The sequence below is a fragment of the Perca flavescens genome, chromosome 14 (genome assembly GCF_004354835.1).
Source record: "Perca flavescens isolate YP-PL-M2 chromosome 14, PFLA_1.0, whole genome shotgun sequence".
In the NCBI taxonomy this organism is placed as follows: Eukaryota; Metazoa; Chordata; class Actinopteri; order Perciformes; family Percidae; genus Perca; species Perca flavescens.
The window spans coordinates 17,312,633-17,333,639 of NC_041344.1; the positions used below are offsets into that span (position 1 = coordinate 17,312,633).

Below are 21,007 nucleotides of genomic sequence, written 5' to 3' on the forward strand. Positions count from 1 at the left end.
AGTGGAACATACCACTGGCTGCTGCTGAGCGAGGGAGGAGGGGGATTGGAGGAGAGGAGAGAGGATGAATAGAGGGGGTTGCAAAGAGGGTGTGTGCGTAGGGAGGAAGGGAAATAAGGAGCACAGATAATTATGAGTTTGTGTGTGTGGACGCATATGTTTCTATAACCCATGAACACATTCGCCACTGACCTTTGAACACACACTAATGACTCTTAACCCAGTCTGCATACTTTTTTACACCTTCTTTGTTTATATGACTCTGAAGGCTGGAGGAGCAAGCTATTTTCATAAATAGGGATGAGTACCTAATAAAGTAGCAAAGATGTCAAAGCAACAAAAAAGTATCACTTTTCAAAGGTTAGGTTTCTCTTTACTGCTTTTATCATGCACACAAACAGCCTTGTACAGAAATGACAGTCATAAGTCAAACACACTTGCGCCCACACCCACTCTGTCTGTCTCCACTGCCTGAGGGGGGAACATAATAATCCTCCTCATTAGCATTATGCTGTGAAGAGCATCACAGTTCCACCTAGCTATTTTTCCTCCTCTCATGTCCTACACTAACTCCTCCCCTCTCTTTCCTCCTTGGAGATGCCCCCTCTTTTCCAATGCATGTTAAGTGCAATTGATGGGAACCACTTAAGACACATCACTGCTGTATCAATTTTTTAAATGTTAGTATCAGCACAGTGAAGAAATATCAATTGCAAATAGGCCTGAATAATGCATGTCTACAATCAAAAAACATAGGACTTCAGAGTCAAAACAGGGTAGTGAGTCACTCTGAAGAGAAATTAAACCCTCGAGCTAAAGCACGCACACACCAGATCCACATAATGTCAACCCTCGCCTTCATCTTCATGACACATCATAGCCCTCATTGCCTGAGGGGTCTTTGTGCATGGAAAGTAAGATACAAACATCAGCAGCCACAATCAATAGCATTTGGATACAGCAGCACAAGTCACACTGCGGGGAACTCAACAAAAACATCATAAGCTCCTTAATTAGCTAAGGGTGATTATAACATGCACCACAGAGTGAGCTGGTGAAAAGTGCACAAGCTGGACTTTAGCATGGGCTCCTGCAAAATGACATCATGCAGTTAAAGAAGACAAATTATTTAAAAGATAGTTGGAGCCCTCACTTCACATTAAGAACCTGAGAAAAATACTTAACCAGTTCATTAGAAATAACATTTTAGAGCAGTTAATTCAGAAATAACGGCACTAACCAAATAATACTTCCACAAGTATGTGTTGCTTAGCAACTACTTTGTTTAGCTGCTGTTCAAGAAGTCATTAGTTAGTTTAAAACAGCAGGAGTCCACAAACATTATGCGTTATGAAACTGTTTTTTACTCGGATCCCTAATGCACTTGCAGTTGTAGTTGCATAAGATATAGAAACATGAGAACTGGATTAAAAGAACATTTTAAGGTTTTAACAAAGGATTTCTTACATGTCCCTCACAAAGCCAGCAGCTTCTGGCCATGACACTTTCCACCTCCTTTTACTCTGCTTTACAAAAACTGGGATGTAAGAGTTGGCAGCATACATCCAAGTCCTTGATCCCCCAGCTCTCCTAACCATTGACTTATGATAATAATAAACTAACTAACTAAGTATGACAATGTTAACAAGTACATTAACCATGATCATTCTATGAGGAAGTGGGTGAAAAATCTAAGATTCATCGGCCATGGGATGGGACCTCAAAGCACTTTTTCTAACAAAAAGATTCCTCAAACATGTGTTTCTCACATCAAAACAGTACAAGGTGAGAAATCCAAATGCATAACTGCAATCACAGAGAGGAATTCATATAAGACATTTTAGACTAGACAGCAGAGGTGAGTCAGTTTAAGCTGTCTGACAATTATGAGGGGTGTTGTGGAATTTCCATCTTACGAACTAATGCTATAAACAGTAAGTTGAGACAGTGGTACCTCAGGTCTCATTCAGGTCAGTGTCCAACATAACCTCAAAAGTACTTCAACTTTGTGCCTCCATAGATTCAGGGAATCTTCTTTTTATTTTATTTTATTTATTTTTATAAAGGACAACACACATGAATTAACATAACATCTGTAAATGTGCCAGTGTTAGCCAGCTGGCTAATTTTCCACAGTCCTTTGGCCAGATGATTTTAGACCAAAGTAATGGCGCTTTTCCATTATATGGTACCTACTCGCCTCGACTCTACTCTACTTGCCTTTTTTGGTTTTCCATTACGAAAAAAAGTACCTGGTACCTGCTAACAGGTACTTTTTTTAGTACCTGCTCAGTCGAGGTTCCAAGCGAGCTGAGGCGAGCCGAGAAGGTGACGTGAAACCCTGCAGGCTGCTGATTGGTCGGAAAGAAGCGTCACTGATCACTGCATTGCTAGCGAGAGACGGCATTTTTAAATAGTTTAGCCAGCGGTGTTTTTTTGCTGCCGGAGGCTCCACGCAGAGCTTTCTCCGTAGCATACAAGTGGCCTGATGGTTATACTGGTGCGCTGGTGTGTGCATGTGTGATGTGTGTGTGTGTCGAGTCGCCGTATGTGTGTGTGTGGGGAGCTAGTGAGCGAGGGAGAAGTGAGAGAGTGACGGCGATTATCTCCGCAGCGAGTAGCGACTCTAGAGTCATATATATGTGAGAGAAACAAAGCGAGTAGCGACTCTAGAGTCATATATATGTGAGAGAAACAAAGCGAGTAGCGACTCTAGAGTCATATATATGTGACCACGGTGGGAAATCTGGAGCAGTAAACGTTAACTATCTCTTTGATATCATGTTGTTTACGGAAACGGAGAACCAGGAAATGCGTCGGGGATATGTCAATGGGAAAAGCAAGCTACTAAGCCACGCCCACGGCAGTCGCTATGACGACCAGCCACGCTGAGGCGATACTAAAATCTGCAATGGAAAACGGACGCACAGCAATTCGAGGCGAGTAGAGTTGAGTAGGTACCATGTAATGGAAAAACGCCATAAGATACAAACATCAGCAGCCACAATCAATAGCATTTGGATACAGCTGCACAAGTCATACTGCGGGGGAACTCAACAAAAACATCCTAAGCTCCTTAATTAGCTAAGGGGGATCCCTAGGCAGCTGCATGATAAGGGAATGTTTTGTTTCAGGACTGTCTCCTTTTGGAGGTTAGTGGGCCTGCCACACTTTTGCATACTTCCCAGAGAGAGAGATAGGCTGAACTCGGCTTTAGCATCTTTGTTTACACTGAAGGTTCAGCTAAACTTAACGCCTCCAGCCTGAGTTTAAATACACCTTCAGGAAGACAGGAACTTCAGAGAGTTGGGACGGCACGACACAATAACACATTGTGGTTAAACTGTACTGCCTGTGAAAATTCTTTCCTCAATTGAGTGTTCATTAAATGCTTCTATGTAATTCATCAAAGTCTCCCAAACCTTCTTCACGTATGTGAAATGAGTTGTACTGCTCCTGAGTTTTTCCTTAACAAAGGGAGAGAAGCTAATTTGCCTTATTTGCTTACCGAGTGGTCTGAGATTGACAGTAGTATCTAGTAGCATCTTCTACCATATCTCACTGTTTACAATGCAGCTGGTTGGGGAAAAGAACCCTGGACACATGAACTCGCTCTGATAGGTGCAAACATTCCTCCACCATTCACATTTTTCACTTTCATCTAAAGTGTAAGGAGGCTGTATTCAATGTTTGCAACTAGATAAACTACACTTGATGTTCCAAAAATGTGTGGGTGTACAGAGAAAATGAACGCTACTGCATTGTAAACTTGAATATGTAACCAATTTGTGTTTACACTAAAAAGTGATATGAAATTAACTACAAACTTAAACATGACACATGGCCAATTTTCAGTGCTCCTGTGAACTTTGTACGGGATTACTGCTGACTAATAGTTATTTTCTTCAAATATCTATAATTCAGAGTGGCACAGAGAGTGACACAGTTGTAACGAACAAGTTATTAAGCAGCATTAATACAATCACAGCCTTTTCTATTTGACACTGAACCATTACTAAAGCTTACAAACACACGGAGGCCTCGATTGACAAAAAACTGCCAAGTGTACTGAGAAAACTGACAGATGAGAATGAGAGCAAAGACACAAAACCACAGTTGCCTTGGAAACTGACATTCTGCAATCCAGTTTTATGTAATCTATGTGGGGACATGCCAAATTATCCTGGCCATCCATAAACTTTTCAACTCTTTTGTCCAAAAGGAACAGTGCTGTTCTCTTTTGCCGCATTATTGGTGTCACATAATTGCCTGGGGAAGCCCGCCTAATCTACTCTCTCAATAGGAAACTTAAAGTCCAAAATAAGAATATTCATCTATCCAAATACTTTACCCAAGTAAGCATAGTTACTAAAATGGGAGATTAATCAGCGCTTTTATTGGTTCCCTTCTAACTTCTACTTTGAGCCTTAGGCTGATTACATTTCTATCCAATCTTAAAACCTTCCCTTGGGTACTGATCAGGGTCCTATTCACAACTAGAAGTTGTCCTGAACTGGTGCTAAGAGTTTCCTCTTAAAACCATTTCACAAAACACTACTAAGGAACAAAGAGAACTCCTAAACTAAGAGAAGGTTGACCCCACCGCTATAGTTCACATCATGTTTTTTGAATGAACTCACTCAGTACTGGTCTGTGCCAGTGAATATGAAATAAAATATTAATCAATACAAAAGAATGGGAGGCAAAAATGAATAGATAGAGACAGAAAGAGAAATAAATAAATAAAATGATTTGATGGGGTAATTCATATAGGACCTATTTTACCGGTTAACTCAGTGATGGCCATGAAACAATGTTTATTTATTATTAGTTATTGTACATTTAATAAACTGTCCAACAAATTGGAGCCCTATAAGGCACATTTATGGTTTGGTGAACAACTGACAGTCTGAGATATTTAGTATAGTATATTTAGTATATCAGTGCTGCAAACCGAAATGATGCTGTGTCCAAGTACTTCAAAGGTGTGCAAACAATTATCCTTGGTGTTATTGGATTTAGGAGTCCTCTACTTCTCACAGACTCACAAGCTAGTTTTAGCCCTAAAATGCATTGAGAATTAATAAGTTATGACTGACACAAATCTTATTTTTAGGAGTTTCTCTCCATACTCAGCCAGTATAGAGCTACTTTTAGGACAACTTTAGGATGTTTTGTGAATACAGCATCAACAGAACAGTAATATAAACATGATCTAAATACTATCGGGATAATGGTACAGATGGTCCAGGCTTTAAATAATATAATAACTGTAAATCAGCAGTGGCAGCTTGAAAGCCAAAGGTGAGTTTATTACCAGAAAGCCACTGCTTTGATTTTCTAGACTGCTGGGAAAGATGTGCGTGCACAAAGTGAATGAACGACACCATTCACCCTTCATCAACCACCACTAAGGTGCCATTGAACAAGGAACCTAACCACTTTGAATTGCCCCTGCGGATTTGCACAAAATATAGAAACTGTGGAATCATTAACAATGCCGGACACCCAGTGTGAATGTATGTGTCTTTATGAATGTAAAACAGGGCAGTACTGACAGACAGTGTATATGCTCATAGTCAACTTTTGTTAACAGGTAAGACAAGATAGAAACAGTGTAATATGTAACCAATTTGTGTTTACACTAAAAAGTGATATGAAATTAACTACAAACTTAAACATGACACATGGCCAATTTTCAGTGCTCCTGTGAACTTTGAACGGGATTACTGCTGACTAATAGTTATTTTCTTCAAATATCTATAATAAAGCTTACAAAAGCTTTATTATAGATATTAATCTTATGATGGACATGTGTTGTGATATTTGAACAAACAAACAGTCAATGGTGAATTAAAAGCCTCTTATTTACGAGAGCGGTCTGAGAGACCTCCGGCTTACAGCGGGGTTTCTGAGCAGGACTGGCCGAGTGACGAGCTCGCGGCCGGGGCAGGCACCTGCTGGCTGTCGCCTCACTTCATGGAGCTTCCCACCTCCGAAAACTTTGAAGCAAATTGTCAATTCGGCATCAATTTTTTGCAAGACTGCCTATATTCGAAATGTTAACAGTTCATTTCTTGCCTAAAATGTTGTCAGAAGTGAATTTAGTGATGAATAAGTTTTTTTTGAAATTGTTAAAATTGTCCCGTTGTTGGTCTGTCTGTACCGGAAACCCGACCCTCTTTGACCTAGGTCCCTATGCTGAGAAGGGAACAGCGAAAAGACCCTGCCCTGAAGTAGGAGCTGAAAGAGTTACAGGAACTGCAGCCAGAGGAACTTAAAAATCCCCAAATTGGTCCAGTCGGAACATGAGAAAAAAAAAGAGTTCTAGGAATTTTATGTTCTAGGAACTGCAAAAATCCCTCCGGTCGGAAAGCGGCTATGATGAACCTCCACAGGGTAGTTGTCCTCACTTTGTGGTCATAGCAGATGTCCAGCAATCTAGGAGGACTTTTGTGTCCATCACTGCTTTTCCACACTGAGGAGATAAGACTGATGTGGTTCACCCGCTTGGGGCCTTTCCCCAGGTGCTCCTTTTTCAGTGTTCCGGCTTGACTTTATAAATTAGAAGAGAGCCTGGAGCAGAGCTAGAGGGATTTCATCTTCCAGCTGCCATGAGAATGTCAGAAAGAGCTGGGGGACATCACTGTGGAAAATACATCTATCTATCCATCTTGATCTATTGCCACTATGACCCTGACATGGATACGTGACTTGAAATTGGATTAATACAGTTTGTATTGGCTGGCAATGTAGTAAGGTACCAACTCTTGATTTTTTTATGGGGCAAATACAAATAAAAATCACTCTTTCATTGCAGTTCATTAATAATTGTTTTTTGCAGCTGCTTGTGTGGGTGTTGTTGGAACCAGACTGAAAAAAAGGATCATAAGTACAGTAGGAATGCATCAGACATTTAATGCCAGAAATTATCTTTATCTTTCTACCATCTAAATGTACCGAAAGGTAAGGCAAATAAACTGCTAAAGTACTTTGTCTGCCAAACATTACCTTACCGTTACCTCTTGCCAATTAAAAATAATGCAGGGGAAATTAAATGTTTAAGGATATGTTGATTTAAAAAAAACAGCAAATGTGTCATCCCTATAGACTGTAAAAATAGTGGACGTAGAATCCGTGACGTTACCCAATGGTTTGTGGACTGCCGTTTTCAAGCCTCGAGTTAGGCGATCCAAGCGTCCCCATGTTGTTTTTTTGCAACTGGATGTGACGATTTTTCACGAATTGTCACATGACAACGGATGACGCGGTCAAGCCAGTGTTGTTTATGGATGCAGTGGCGCTGCACAAAAGTTGTTGATTTTCAACCCTTCTAAAGCGAGTCATCCAGTGGAGATTTACCTAGTGTAAAGGCGGACCACTGGATACTGCTGCTATTCATCTTTCATATTCATGTACTGAAATGCAGGAAATCTGCACACTTTCCCTTAAGTTACCAGCTAACGCTAGCGGTAGCTAGTTAGTGTGGTTGGCATAACGCTGAACAAGACATTTTTGGCGATTAAATATTCCAATTAACTTCGATGAAGTGTGGCCAAAGTTTAAGACGAAAACATGAACACCCAAAAACAAGTTCACAGCTATTTTAATGTACTCAGTGCCAAGATTAGGAATGGCTAAGCCTCTATAAAGATTGACAGGTCACTGTGTAGCCACTCCCATAAAGCATACCCTGCTTTATCGTCAATTTTAAAATAAATGGGATCATAATTTACAAAATGAACATCACGCTGTATTGAAGAAGACTTGAAAGTAGTGATTGAGGCCATAACTTTGTTAGGAAAATGTTTATTGAGATAATCAATAAAGTGGGAAGTAGGGTCATTTCCCCATAGACTTCTATAGAAACGGACTTCTTTATGCAACCAGTGGAGTTGCCCCTTGCTGGATATTAGATAGGCTAGAATGCAGTTTTAAGGCACTTTTAGGCCCGGAAGCTTTGTCCATTATGTATGTCCATTATGTATGTCCAGTGTATGGCCATCCCCTTTAATCATATGAAGTCAAATTCTGGTACAAAATGTCATTTTTTTCACCTTCCCCTTGGGCCAGTGACTGAATACTGTAATGAAGTGCATACTTTCAGTTTCATTAGTTTGGTCAAAAGTGGATCAACAGTGTGTGAGATTGTGTATTGTGAAATGTAGATAAGTGAATTAACAGTTCAGTGCACCCCATTAGCATTATCACTAATCTTGAAAATATGACAATCAAGGTTTACCTAAATCCATTCAGTTGTGTCTGATATTATGTACACAATGTTGAATCCAGTGGCTCTGGGTAGGCAGGCCTTGGACTTCTAATCCTTCACTAAGCTAGAAAAGAGCTCTTTAAAGCTACATTGTGTAAGAATTTCTCCCATCTAGCAGTGAAATTGTATATGACAACCAACTGAATATTACTTTCTACCCCCCCCGCCCCATTCCGAAAACGTTAGAACTCATACGGTGACCGTATTATTCCAAGAAGTACGACTTCGCGAGCAAGTCACTCCTATGTATTCTGAATGATTCTGAATGGCAGATTCTATGCTTACGAGAATACTTTGATTAGTTGGTGGAAGTAATTACACTAGCCTGGGTAAACCCTGACGAACTTCCGGCAAATTTGAGATTTGCTCTGCAAGTCAGTCTGGCAAAGAGCTCATTCAAAACCATTTCCAATGTCCCCAAAATTGAGGCACCAATCACAACCGTTGAGGTGGGCTTTACGTGACGACGATAGTGCAGCAACGGCGAGCAGCTTTTTGTTTACATTCAACATGATGGCTACCGAAGCGCAGCATCACCCGGATGCAATATTTTTTTTCCCACTATGGCCACGCCAAGACCCGCCCACCATTCACACACTACTATTGGTCAGGTGTCCATGCTGTAAAGGTCCTATCCCCTGACCAATCCCCTAACCCTAGGTCTTTGTCTCTGCAGTCATCTCAACCATCGAATACAGCAACAGGAAATAACACTTTTTTTTTTTCCTTTGAAGAAGTGTTTCGCGGTGTTGGCCCCCTTAATGGAAACCCAGCAGTGGGTTGTACAGCCATAAGATCCTCTGTATAAAAAGGGAGAGGGAAAAAAAGATATGTGGTATTTTTTTTCCCTCTCTCTTTTTATATACAGTATATATTTTGTAACTAGATCGTCACCCCATATGGTAGCACATTATTCTTTAGAAGTTCCTTTTCTCCTTCTCTTGTTCATGCCTCTCACAAGTGTGTGCAAACCAACTTTTATGCAGGATTGTTTCTAAATGTCTACCCTGCAATCTGATGAAGGCCAACTCACACAAAGGTGGGAAGATGTTGCCAGGCAACTCTACACCTCAGGCATTTCTCTTTATTTTCCTTTTTTGCCCTGTTGGATCACACTTTCTTTGACATCACGACACAATAAAAGCAGTTTTGCGATGGTTCATAGTCCCCTGTAGTCCCCATAGCGCATACAGTATCTTATTACCAGTGAAGTCAAACATAAAAAAGAGGATTTACAGGGGAGATGGCTGGAAGGTTGAAAGGACTTTCAGGATTGGATCCAGGGAAAGGTGGGTGGAACAAGGGACTGAAGACAAGGACTAGGGAGACAGTATTATCTACTGACAATAGATAGAAAATTTGAATGAAAGACAAGGAGTCAAGTCAAGGAGAGAATCTTGATAGACTTGACAGAATTGTTTTTTTCAAATAAAACAAAGATATGAGAATGTACCTACATATTACCATTCAGATCACATTTGGGTTACAACATATTACTATTCCATTGAAACAGTACTGACTGTGAAGACCAAAGCCTTTTTCAGTATCTACTCTGTGATAGTCAACATAATTTGCAAGTCTTCTCTACTTATCACTGTTGTCCATTTGCCTTCGGTTTTGTACTAGTTTACGTATTAAAAATATACCTACACTTCTTGAGATTATTTCGTTTAAAATATTGTTCATTTAATTGTTCATTTTATAATCCAGCCGTAAGAGTGGTATGTGACCAGATAGACATTTTAATGGGTATGTGTACATGCCAGCACTTACATGTGTGTGTGCTTGACAAAGTCAATAATAGGTGTAGGAGGCAACAGATGCTGTCTTCAGATGTCAACATTTAGCTTCTGTCATGATCTTGACTGGCATCTCTTATGTCAACAAGTCTCTCATCTTGGGGTTTTGGGGGTATGAGCTCGAGGCTAGAGAGACACATCCAACACCTGTAACGGTTTCTACCACTCACAGTTTTGTCAAACATAGGAGGTCGGCTAGCAGACTACGAGCAAACAACTAGAGGAAGTGATACAGACAGAGACCCCTGTACATGTTTTCTGTAGATGGAAGAAAATCTACTGACAGGAAGTGAACACATCCTGCCAAAACCCAAGGTAACCTCCATGGACATGGGTATATAGGTAAAACATGCAAAACACACTGTTTTTATACTTATTCTTATGTAACCACACTGGCTGACTGAGAGCATGTTCTTATTGAGAGCAAAAGCCTGCAGGAGCAAATTAAATGAAATACATCACACTGTGTGAACACACATTCACATATACACAAATGTTCAGACATTAACGGTCTCTCTCACACACACACACACACACACACACACACACACACACACACACACACACACACACAGTTTTCAAAGTTGTCACAAGCACAGTGAGCGTGTCTGGATTCCACCCGTGGGGCCATCTGTTCTTGCATTGGCCAATTCGAGGAGACGTCATTTCAGGAATCATTAAGGATGCATTATGGCTCCCATGTTAATCACAAGCCTTAGTAATTTCAATTAAAAAGAGCCAGTGCGCAATGGGATAGTGGGGACAGTTTGTTATTTACATTCTGATCAAGAAAACTACATTTTATAGGCCCTTTTACAGAACGGTGGGATAGACTTTGAGCAGGCTTTCACAGGTTTTCAGACATTAAAAGAATATAGAAATGCTAAAATTCAAACAAATTAGTGGCATCAATATTAAACTACAGCACTGTAATATAATTATTTGTATTAATAATTAATTAATTATTAATAATAATAAAGTTCTGCCTCGGGGTTGCTTTGCAAAGTCTGAGGTTATCTGCAAGCGGTCTGCCAGCCAGTTTATGTTATGTTAGCAAGCAAACTTTAGCACATCTGCCCACAAAGTACTGCTTGCTGGCGAAGTGCTAATTTCAAAACATTACTGACATATAGACCCTTAGCACGTGACGTCACGCTCTACTCGCGCGAATTATGAATGCCATGACGGACGGCGGAAGAGCTATGCTGTTAATGTAGACGGACGGCAAGTCAAACGCATACATGTTCGCTCATATAATAAAATGGTTATTTCTTGTTGTGCGGTTTGGACTGAAGTTGGGCAGACTTGGCGAATTAATGAGGTCCGTGAAATTGGAGGGAGGAAGAAGGTAAGGGCCGGAATCCAATCCTGCGATCTCCAATTTCTCCAAATACTTTGTGAGCACCTACCAGATGCCCTACCTCGACCGATAATGGCACGACAACTTGTCGTTCAATAGAAGAAGCCATAAAGAAGAAGATAGTATTATTATTACAGTTTATTTACTGTTTAAACTGATTGGCCCTCATTTATCAACCTAATGTAGAAACCAGCGGATATGAGCGCAGAAATCATCTTACTTCACGTGTGATTCATGAAACGTTCGTATCACACCAATCACAGCGTAACAATGGTTGTACATTGATAAATGCAGTGGCTGGAAACAATCGTAATTTAAATATCACGCCCCAATGTATTTTGGGTTATAAGGCCTCGCCCCTACAATTTACGACACGGCAAGACGTAATCCGGCTAAAATCGGCACTTTTCAGAGGTGGAGATTGAAACCCGGATATCTCAGGTTCATTTGCACTAATGTGTGTACTATTTGGCAGCCTGGTCACTGGTATTAAAGGCTGTAGAAAGAATGCGGAATGGAAAGAGATCACTAATGCGGTCAACATGCCGTAGTAAACTCCAGCTGAAGTTTATTTAATTTATACATCCTTGACATGTGTATGCTATAGTCCTAATAGTAATATACAGGCTTATATTGCAATGTCTTAGGCTTACATATAGGTGTACCTATATTTAAAAAAATAGTTTATGCAGTGTCTTTTATTTTACTTGTTTTACTCTTTTTTTCATGAGTCAGAGCCAGGCAACCGTGAGCTGGCATCGGGTCATCTGGCTCCATCGCTGCATTTATGGCACCCTGTTTTCCTGCGCGATGTTGTGGAGAAACCCACAGGCTAAAACAATGTTGCAGACGTTTTCTGGCGTGTATAGGGTCCCTGCCGCTGATGCAAGACAGAGCCATCTGCCCTTAATCAATCCGATGGAGCGCTCTACCGTGGCCCATGTGCGTATGTGTGCACTGTTGTACTGGCGCATAAAGGTCTTCTAAAAGAGCCAGATGCCGATAAGTGATCAACTGATAACTTCTCCTTCTCCTGTTAAACTGATTATATGCTGCACCGCAAGTCTACACTGACTCGAAAACATGCGTACACGAGTTTAAACTTGACGTGAGATTTGATCGTAGCCTCCGCCAACGTCCATATTGATAAATGCTGTGCTTTGCGTGGAAATGACCGTACGGTGGAATTACGCTTGTTTTCTGTCGTACGTTCGTTTCGTAAATGAGGGCCAATGAAACTTATGAAACTTTCTGCTCATCTACTACACTGTTTAGCTTGTGCTTCCGGTGATTCTGCCATCCGTTATGGCGTTGTCACATGGTCGTGGTCACGTGTTTGCAAAGGGTCCATAGACACTTTACAAATGGATAACCCCGTCATTGTAACCAAAATATGTCTGAGTTTATTTGCAAAGCTTATGTCAGTGAACTAGCATGTTGCTACTCCCCACAGTAGGCTGCTTGAAACACTGACTATCAACACACAGGACGAGTTGACCAATCACAGTCCTTGCGGTCTGCGTCGCCTCAACGCAAAGTTACGCATTTTTGGAGGTGCACGTCGAGCTACAGCGGAGGGCTCAGAGAGGGGTTTGCGGCGACGCAGAGGGGTCTGCGGGGGTACGCCGTCGATTTGACGCAGAAGCATAAAACCGCCTTAACTGTGACTCTCAAAGAAACATTCATAGCTGCAAGCATGTAGGCCTACTTGCTTTATGTCAGTGCATCTGATATATAATAATCAGTTCATGACAACATCAAACTTCCACATGGGGATCAAAACCAAGCATCACTGTATGATACAATACAGCCAACTAAAGCAGGGCACAGTATACTCTGCAGAGTGAAGTTGTTGATGTTGCACCGCCAGCTTTGATTGTGATGGCAGGAATAACATGCATGTTGGTATCTTTATTAAAGTGAATTAGTGATGAATCACCCTCATGCATGAATCATATATCAATAATAGCCTAATTTTACACATGATCCATTTGATAAAGATACAGAAAAATAGAAATGCATGGCAAAAATAGCATATTGTCAATATTTTAGAGACCCCCAAAATTGAAGGCGCAATCATTTCCTTTTTCTGGGTGCTATCATTTTTTTTAAGCAATATGCCACTAGGCTGCCTACAATTTTTATTAATGGATTTGAGCATATTCAGTTACATTAGCATTGTATGTCTGGAAAAGAAGGTACATTAAATGGTTGAAATGCATAATGGTTATGGAATTCCTGCTTTGTAAGGTTGTTTAACAAGGACCAATGCTGTGGAGAGTAGAAGAAAACTTTAATCGGTTGTCCTATGAACATGATATGCGTATATGTAATATGTGTCTTCTTGGCCTTGTGGTTTTCCAAGTGAAAACGGCAGTATGAAAGTTTTTCATGTTAGTTGCTCCCACTCAACACCTCCCTACACAAGCCTGCTGCTGTGTCACTGCAAAACCTCCTAAACATCCTAAACCCAATCACACATCCAATTTTGTCCTCTCATGTTTTTAAAGTACAATGACCTCTCATCTCTCTGTTCTGCTACCTACCACAACTGCTACAGGCAATGACTGACCTGTGCCACTAGTCTTGTCATCACTTTGAATTTTCCCCCTTTCTTGCCACAGGGAGCCTTTTTGATAGACTACATTAGACCATGAAAAGCCAGCCTTTTAGAACTGAAATGATTTTCCTCCCCCCTCATGTTGCCCCCCTTTAAAAGTGGCCCGGCAGAATAAAGACTTGAAGTTTGCTAAAGATAGATAATCCATCACAGTGACCATCATGTCCACTCTGATTATTGTCAAAGGTTATGTAGGTTATGTAATCATTGTGCAGCAATGCAGTGTACAACATTTAAATCAATTCTAGCTTCAATACAAAAAATAAAAGCAGGCAAGAGGGCTCACTGTTCACAATAATTTATATTTTGCAAGCACATGCTAAGTTCATGCAAGGTGATACCAAATCATAATGTAATGAATAGACACCCTTAGCTGCATGAATAGTAAATCAAACAACCAAGAAATCTGGTATACTTCGCAAAATGTCACTTATGTCAAGCATGCACAATTTTCATTTGATAGGCTAAACATGCAAAACATATTAGGTGAATCAGCCTGAAAAAGGTAGAAACAAAAGTGTGCATGTTGCCTGACATGTTTTGTCATAGGATAGCCCCATCTAGTGTAAGAAAAGCAAAATACTTCAACATTAACGAAGGGTAAGATGCTTTTCTGTGTTGTATTGTATCCCTGATTGGGCCTCAAGTATTGTGAAAAGGTTCCATATACTATGATATCCATAGCATTTAAAATCTTTATTATCTTAAAGTTTCTGTATAGTGTGTAGTTGCTGTCGCCCCCATGAGGAATTCTAAGTAACGACAACAAAACTGTCGGCACGTCCACATGATACAAGCCTTGATTGCACACCGCCCCCACCCTCCTCCACGCAGTTGCTAGTAGCCAAGGAGGACACGGAGGATTAAAACAAACATGATGGACTCTTCAGAAGAGGTAATTATCTTCATTCAAGTTTCTGCGCGCGAAAGTTGCTTGTTGTTTCTGAACATAGCCATACTAATAAATACAAAGAGAGTTGTAGCTGACCGTCTTAATTAGCTTTGTAGCAACTCATTTGGCAGTGGTTTGAATGTAACGGACGTTCATTAATATCAAAAAGTTATGCACTAAAGCTTTAAGTGAATTTTAGTCCATCTTAAATGTAGTATTTAATGCCAAAATACTGTCTATCAAAATAGGAAGAAATGTCACATTGATTGACATACAGTAAAGATAACCTATAAATTGGATAGAAATTGTATCCATGAAAGTGTTTTAGACAAATGCAACATAATGAGTGCTAAATTCAAATTTTCCAAAAGCTCAACAACAGTACCAAAACAGACTGCAGACGGGATTGCTCTAAAATTACTACAACGAATTTTAAAAATGTACCCTGAAATTGTTAAATGAGATTGTGATGGGAACAAAACATCCCTTGACAGAAGATGCCGACAGCAAGAGAGACAACTGTGGGAAGATGTGGCATGAATACAAAACAGAGTGAATGATTGTTTTTCCCTGCTGTTGTCTTGAAATGCAGCATTGTCAATCAGGCAAAGTTGCCAGTTGCTCAGTCAAAGAGAGGATTAGATAATGACTGGCTTTCTAGCCTCAGAGCAACATTACTCTGTTGTGGGTTCACAGCTGTTCATCTTTTAACAATATCTTTATGCTCATTCATTCTCTGTTCTAGAGAATCAATGGTAGAGCACTGGGACATGCAGTACACATATGTGTACTTTTTAAGAAAGCATGGCTGCTACTACACATATCCAATATACAGATATCCTCCCCTGACAAGTTTCAGTGTTATGGAACATTACTTTTATCTAAAATGTAGGTTCATTTAAGCTGGAGCAGCTTTTTCTATTTGATATTCAAATTTAAGGGACTGTGAGATCCAAGTTCAGCAGAATGGTCTATGAAGTCTTGCGTGGACACCAGCACCTATATATGTTCAGTACTTTGGACAGTGTGAGATTCAGGCAGCATGGCATACAGCGCAGGGCGGTCTGCTGATGTACAGCAGTTTGCAGTTGTAGATGTAAGCATACATTAATTACTAAACTGGAACCATGATTCCTTTTCTGAATCCAGAAATGACTTAGTGGAATCAAACTCATTTGTTCTATTTCTGCCCCTCCACATGTGCTCCTAAACTTGACAAAAGCTCATGTCACATGTGACATATGTAGGGTTGGGTACCGAACCCGGTACTTTTACCAGTACCGACCGAATCGACCGAATGAACCGACGTCAGTACTAACGAGTATTGGTTGACGTAAAATCAAACGGTGCCTAATTTCGGTACCTGAGAGTAAGCCCAAGCTTATCTGTCCTCTCTGCATGTTGACAGAGAGCAGAGGTCCGACACACGCGAGCGCATAGGTGCGGACGGAGCAAACTACGTCGGCTCTGCCACGGCAATGCCAGTAAAGTGGTTTCAAGTGTGGTTACAGTTTTTCAAAACTTCACGCAGACAGCGTTTGCTGCGATATGATATTGATAGAGAGCCGAAAGCGGTCGCGGTGCTGTTGACATTACACTTCCTCTGAGCAGGCACAACGGTGGTTTCTGTGCCCTGGGGACTGACTGACAGGCTGAGGTTTGAAGGCAAGGCAACTTTATTTCTATAGCACCTTTCAGCAACAAGGCAATTCAAAGTGCTTTACATGAAACACTAAAGAGCAGTTAAAAACGGTCATGATGAAAATTAAACAGGCTAAAATAGAGTAATATACAAATAAAAGTTGAATAATTATTCAATTTAAAATTTGTAGGGACGGGTTTGGGAGGAGAAAGGGAGGGGTTTTATTTTTGTTTTTGTTTAATTTCTGTCAGTGTAAAATATTCTAAATAAATAACATAATGTTCTAAGTAAATAGGTTTGGAATTATTTTTACAACTGAAATATTTTTTTTGTAATTACAGAGGGAAAGTACCGAAAAAAGTACCGTTGGGTACCGGAACCGAATTCCAGGTACCGGTATCGGTAGTGGTATTGGTTCAGATGTGAAAGGTACCCAACCCTTGACATATGACATATGACATTGTGTATGCGTGTGGAAGAGAAGGCTGAGTGTCTCATCACATGCTGCAGAGCTGAATGGCTCCACCAGTGACAGGTGCACATTCTTCTGGATGCTTTGATAGTCGGTCCAATTTAAATGTCTAGTGTCTTGCTGTACGCTAATGAAATCTTAGGTTCCATTTCTCTCTTTCCTGACATATCTGAGACTTATCGGACATATCTTTAGACTAAATGTGTTTTTTACAGGGTTGTAGTTCCAGTGCAGGAGAAAACTGCTCTGGGCAGCTCCCAATTGAGGATTTGTCTAACTGTGTAAGTGTGAATGATAGGCAAAAAAGAAATGATTAGGCAAACTGTCTGAAAAAAAAAAAGTAATTCCCGATCCATTTCACGAGAATAAATGTATGAGCACAGTTGGCAAAGTCAAAATGCATGCAGAAAAAGGGAGCAGGGAAATGAAGAAAGAAACCGCAGGATGTTTGAGGAATACAATCAGATCCACATATTCATAGAGGCATACTGAAGCATTACACCCACAGGCAGCTGCATATTACCCAATCACTCCTCCTGCTGCTGTAGAAAGCTAGAAAGCTCATAGGAAAGTCAAGTCATCCTACTACCATCTCCATAGACTGTAAAGAGAGGCTGTATAAAAATCCACTCAGTCAGATGTGATAAAGTCAGTGTTCAAAGCAGTAGGGATTACGATAAAGGATTGTGTCTTTGTCTGTGCACACACACGCGCACACACACACACACACACACACACACACACACACACACACACACACACGTCTGTGTGTGCTCTCTTAGGAGAGGAGAGAACTTTGTTAATCAACAGACTCCAGCTCAGTGGCGAGTAATATGACGAAGCAAAAAGAAAATCCGAAAGAAAAAAGTGGGAGTGAGAGGGAAAAATAGTTCCTCGAGCTTGCTGTACGAGCAGACTTTTTTCTTCAGCCACAGAGTGATGCAGTGTATTCCACTGAGACTGCCCTGTCACAGTCAGAATCAAAAGCTCTGCATGTCTATTCCACAGGGTATCACGCAATGCACCACACACACATATTTGCAAAGACACAAGGGGAAATATAAGAAAGAGGGAGTTTGTTCGTCTATATCGTGATGTACAAGTCAGGAATGATGGAACTACAGAGTTATGGTAATGCTTATATCGGTGTGCAATGTTTCTTTTTATTTTATCTGATCCCATTTACTGTAAATCTTTTTCTATTTATCTTTTTTGTCTGAGACATGCTACCATCTAATTATACCTAGTGGGATTTTGAAACACCACTCTTTTGAAACATCACTCGAGAGATATATTCTAATGTGACATTTTAATTGGCAAAATACAACAATAGTATGGGATATAATGCCAGAAAGTTACATTCTTGCAGGGAAAATGATACTATTCTATTCTCATATTCTAATGTCTTTCATATCAAGCTTGAGTCCTATCATCACTCATCTTCTTAATTAAGTGATTAGTTTTCCATCTTTTTTAAACCAGGTAAATAATAAAAGAAATATAAATAATATAATAATGATTTCTGTGTCTGCACTCAAAATGTGATTAGGGCAGGTGCATTAAAAGTTCATAGACTTTCACATAATTTAGAAAGACAGACATTTTAAGTAATTATATCAATGATATACATTTTTCATTTCATTGTACATTTGTGACACTACATGTATGAATTAAGATATGAGCCCAAAGTGGTAACTATAATTCTGAACTCTAGGTCACCTAGAAGCAGAGCAGTAAAGTGAGACACCACTAACTCTAATCTGCTTTTAACTCTTACATTTAATGTAAAAGCTCAACTCTATTTGAAAGTAGTACTAACAGATCATACTGAGAAAAGAGATGATGATGGATCACTGGATTTTAATGGATCAATGTCCCCATCTAGTGGTTCAATGTTTTAATTCAATTGTATTTATAGTATCAAATCATAACAAGAGTTATCTCAAGACACTCTACAAATAGAGTAGATCTAGACCACTCTATAATTTACAAAGACCCAACAATTCCAGTAATTCCATTTTAGTAGGGAGTTTTGTCAGTGTAAGCTTTCAGCAGCAGAGGTTAACAAGTTTAATTAATCTAGCCTAGTGGTTTGTTTGAAACCTAGTGGCTTGTTTGAATATACATACTAAGGGTTTATCTTGTCTACTATGGAATACTTTATCTCTCTATATAAATCTAATCTACAGTTGTAGAAGTGGTGACACTAAAACACAGATAAAAAGCTCTGTGTGTCCGTTTGTCTTTTATGTATTTTGGAGACAAATAGTTTATTTTTAAGGCACAATCCAAATGTAAAAACAAAACAAAGAAAACTAAATGAAGTACAGAAAATGTACAGGAGGCAGCTTGGCTGTGTTGCCCTTTCGTCCTGTAGTGATTTGCTGGAGCCTACACAGAAGTTTTTATACCAGTGGCAAAATCTCAGAAAATTCAAACCACCATTTATTCAATCACAGGCTTATATAAATCACAGGGATAGAACTACAAACTACAAACAGGTTAAATAAGTTCATTAAGATTTATCTTTAAGTTCACAGAAGTATTTAGATTCATCAAAGGTTGGCTTAAAGGCTGTTAGCTTATGACCACCAGTGTTGCTATGTTTTTATAAGAGTGTTTCCATTTTCTTGTGCACATGCACGTGGACACAAACGCACATGCTCACATGTGATGCGATACACTGTCCAGCCAATGGTTTCACACTATTCCACTAATCTACACATGGTGGTAAAGCACCAAGGAGTGCAGCAATGCTCCAGCAAAGACTGCTAGCAAGTCAGATGTAAACAATGAAAGTATTAACAACAAAATCAGCTCTGCAAATGTTTTATGGGAAAAAAAAAAAACATTCATTGTTAGGCATCATGAATTTTGATACTTCTGTATCAACTGTACCAGCAGAGGGTGAGTCTTTCCAATTTCATAGGCCACATATTCAAGCACATCAGGCTAATTTTCAAGAAACGTGCCCACTTAAAGACACTCCACCTAAAAACATGCAAAGCTTCAGCAATGTTGCCCTGAAAAAAGCATTTCATACAGCACAAAAATACTCTTCACGCTACAGGAAATACACATGTATGTATGCATGAGCTGATTTTGATGAACAGTGTTTCCTCAGTGTAACGGTTTCTACTGGCTATAAATAGAGTTCATTTTGAATTCCTCATTTATAAAATGAAACATTTACCACTGGCATGTTGGTCATGAATAAGACATGAAACAAGGGCAGGATTGCTTCAATGAGCAAACAGATAACCTAGCTAAATAAAGCAATACACACTCTCTCCATCTCTGAGAGATGGATGAGATCTACAGTACATCTGAAATGTATACTACTACTTGTCTGTTTCACTGACCTAGAAATATCCTCCTGACTCACTGAGCTCTGATCCAAAGTGAAGCGTACTCCATATCTGTCAGAAAGGAGTTGTGGTTTGGTGTTCATTCTGGGGAATGTGTGGCAGGTGTACCTACTCAACTGCAATTACTCCACTTTAAAAAGAAAACCTTTCCACAGTAATAATGAAGATGCTAGAGGAGACGCCTAATAGATGTAACATTTTCACACTTCAGCCCACATACAACTTAATGGTGACATCTGAACTGCTGCCAGAACTCCCTACTCTCTTCACAATGTGTAAACGGAGATGGTGAGACTGAGGCATTTTTTTTTTATTTCCTCTGCATCGAATATGTTCAAAATAGAATATTTATTTGGTTGAAATTATTCATCATGAGTAGGAGCAACCTAAATTCCAGTTGCGTCTACAAATTCAGTCACATGTTAATGTTAGAAGTTGTCTCTTAATGAAGTTTCAGGAAGTTTTGCATGTCAAAAAATGTATCTGCTTCACCAAGTAGAATTAAACAAATGAATTTGCCCCCTGTCAGCTGGAGACACATAAGTATGGAAAGCTGGACATGAAAATTTAAATGGCAAGTGA

General features: G+C 39.8%; 1 protein-coding gene across 3 annotated transcripts in view; it reads right to left on the reverse strand.

Moving 5' to 3' along the window:
* Positions 1-21,007, reverse strand: part of dtnbp1b (dystrobrevin binding protein 1b) — a 79,367-nt gene that overhangs the window by 38,039 nt on the left and 20,321 nt on the right. The window lies entirely within an intron of this gene.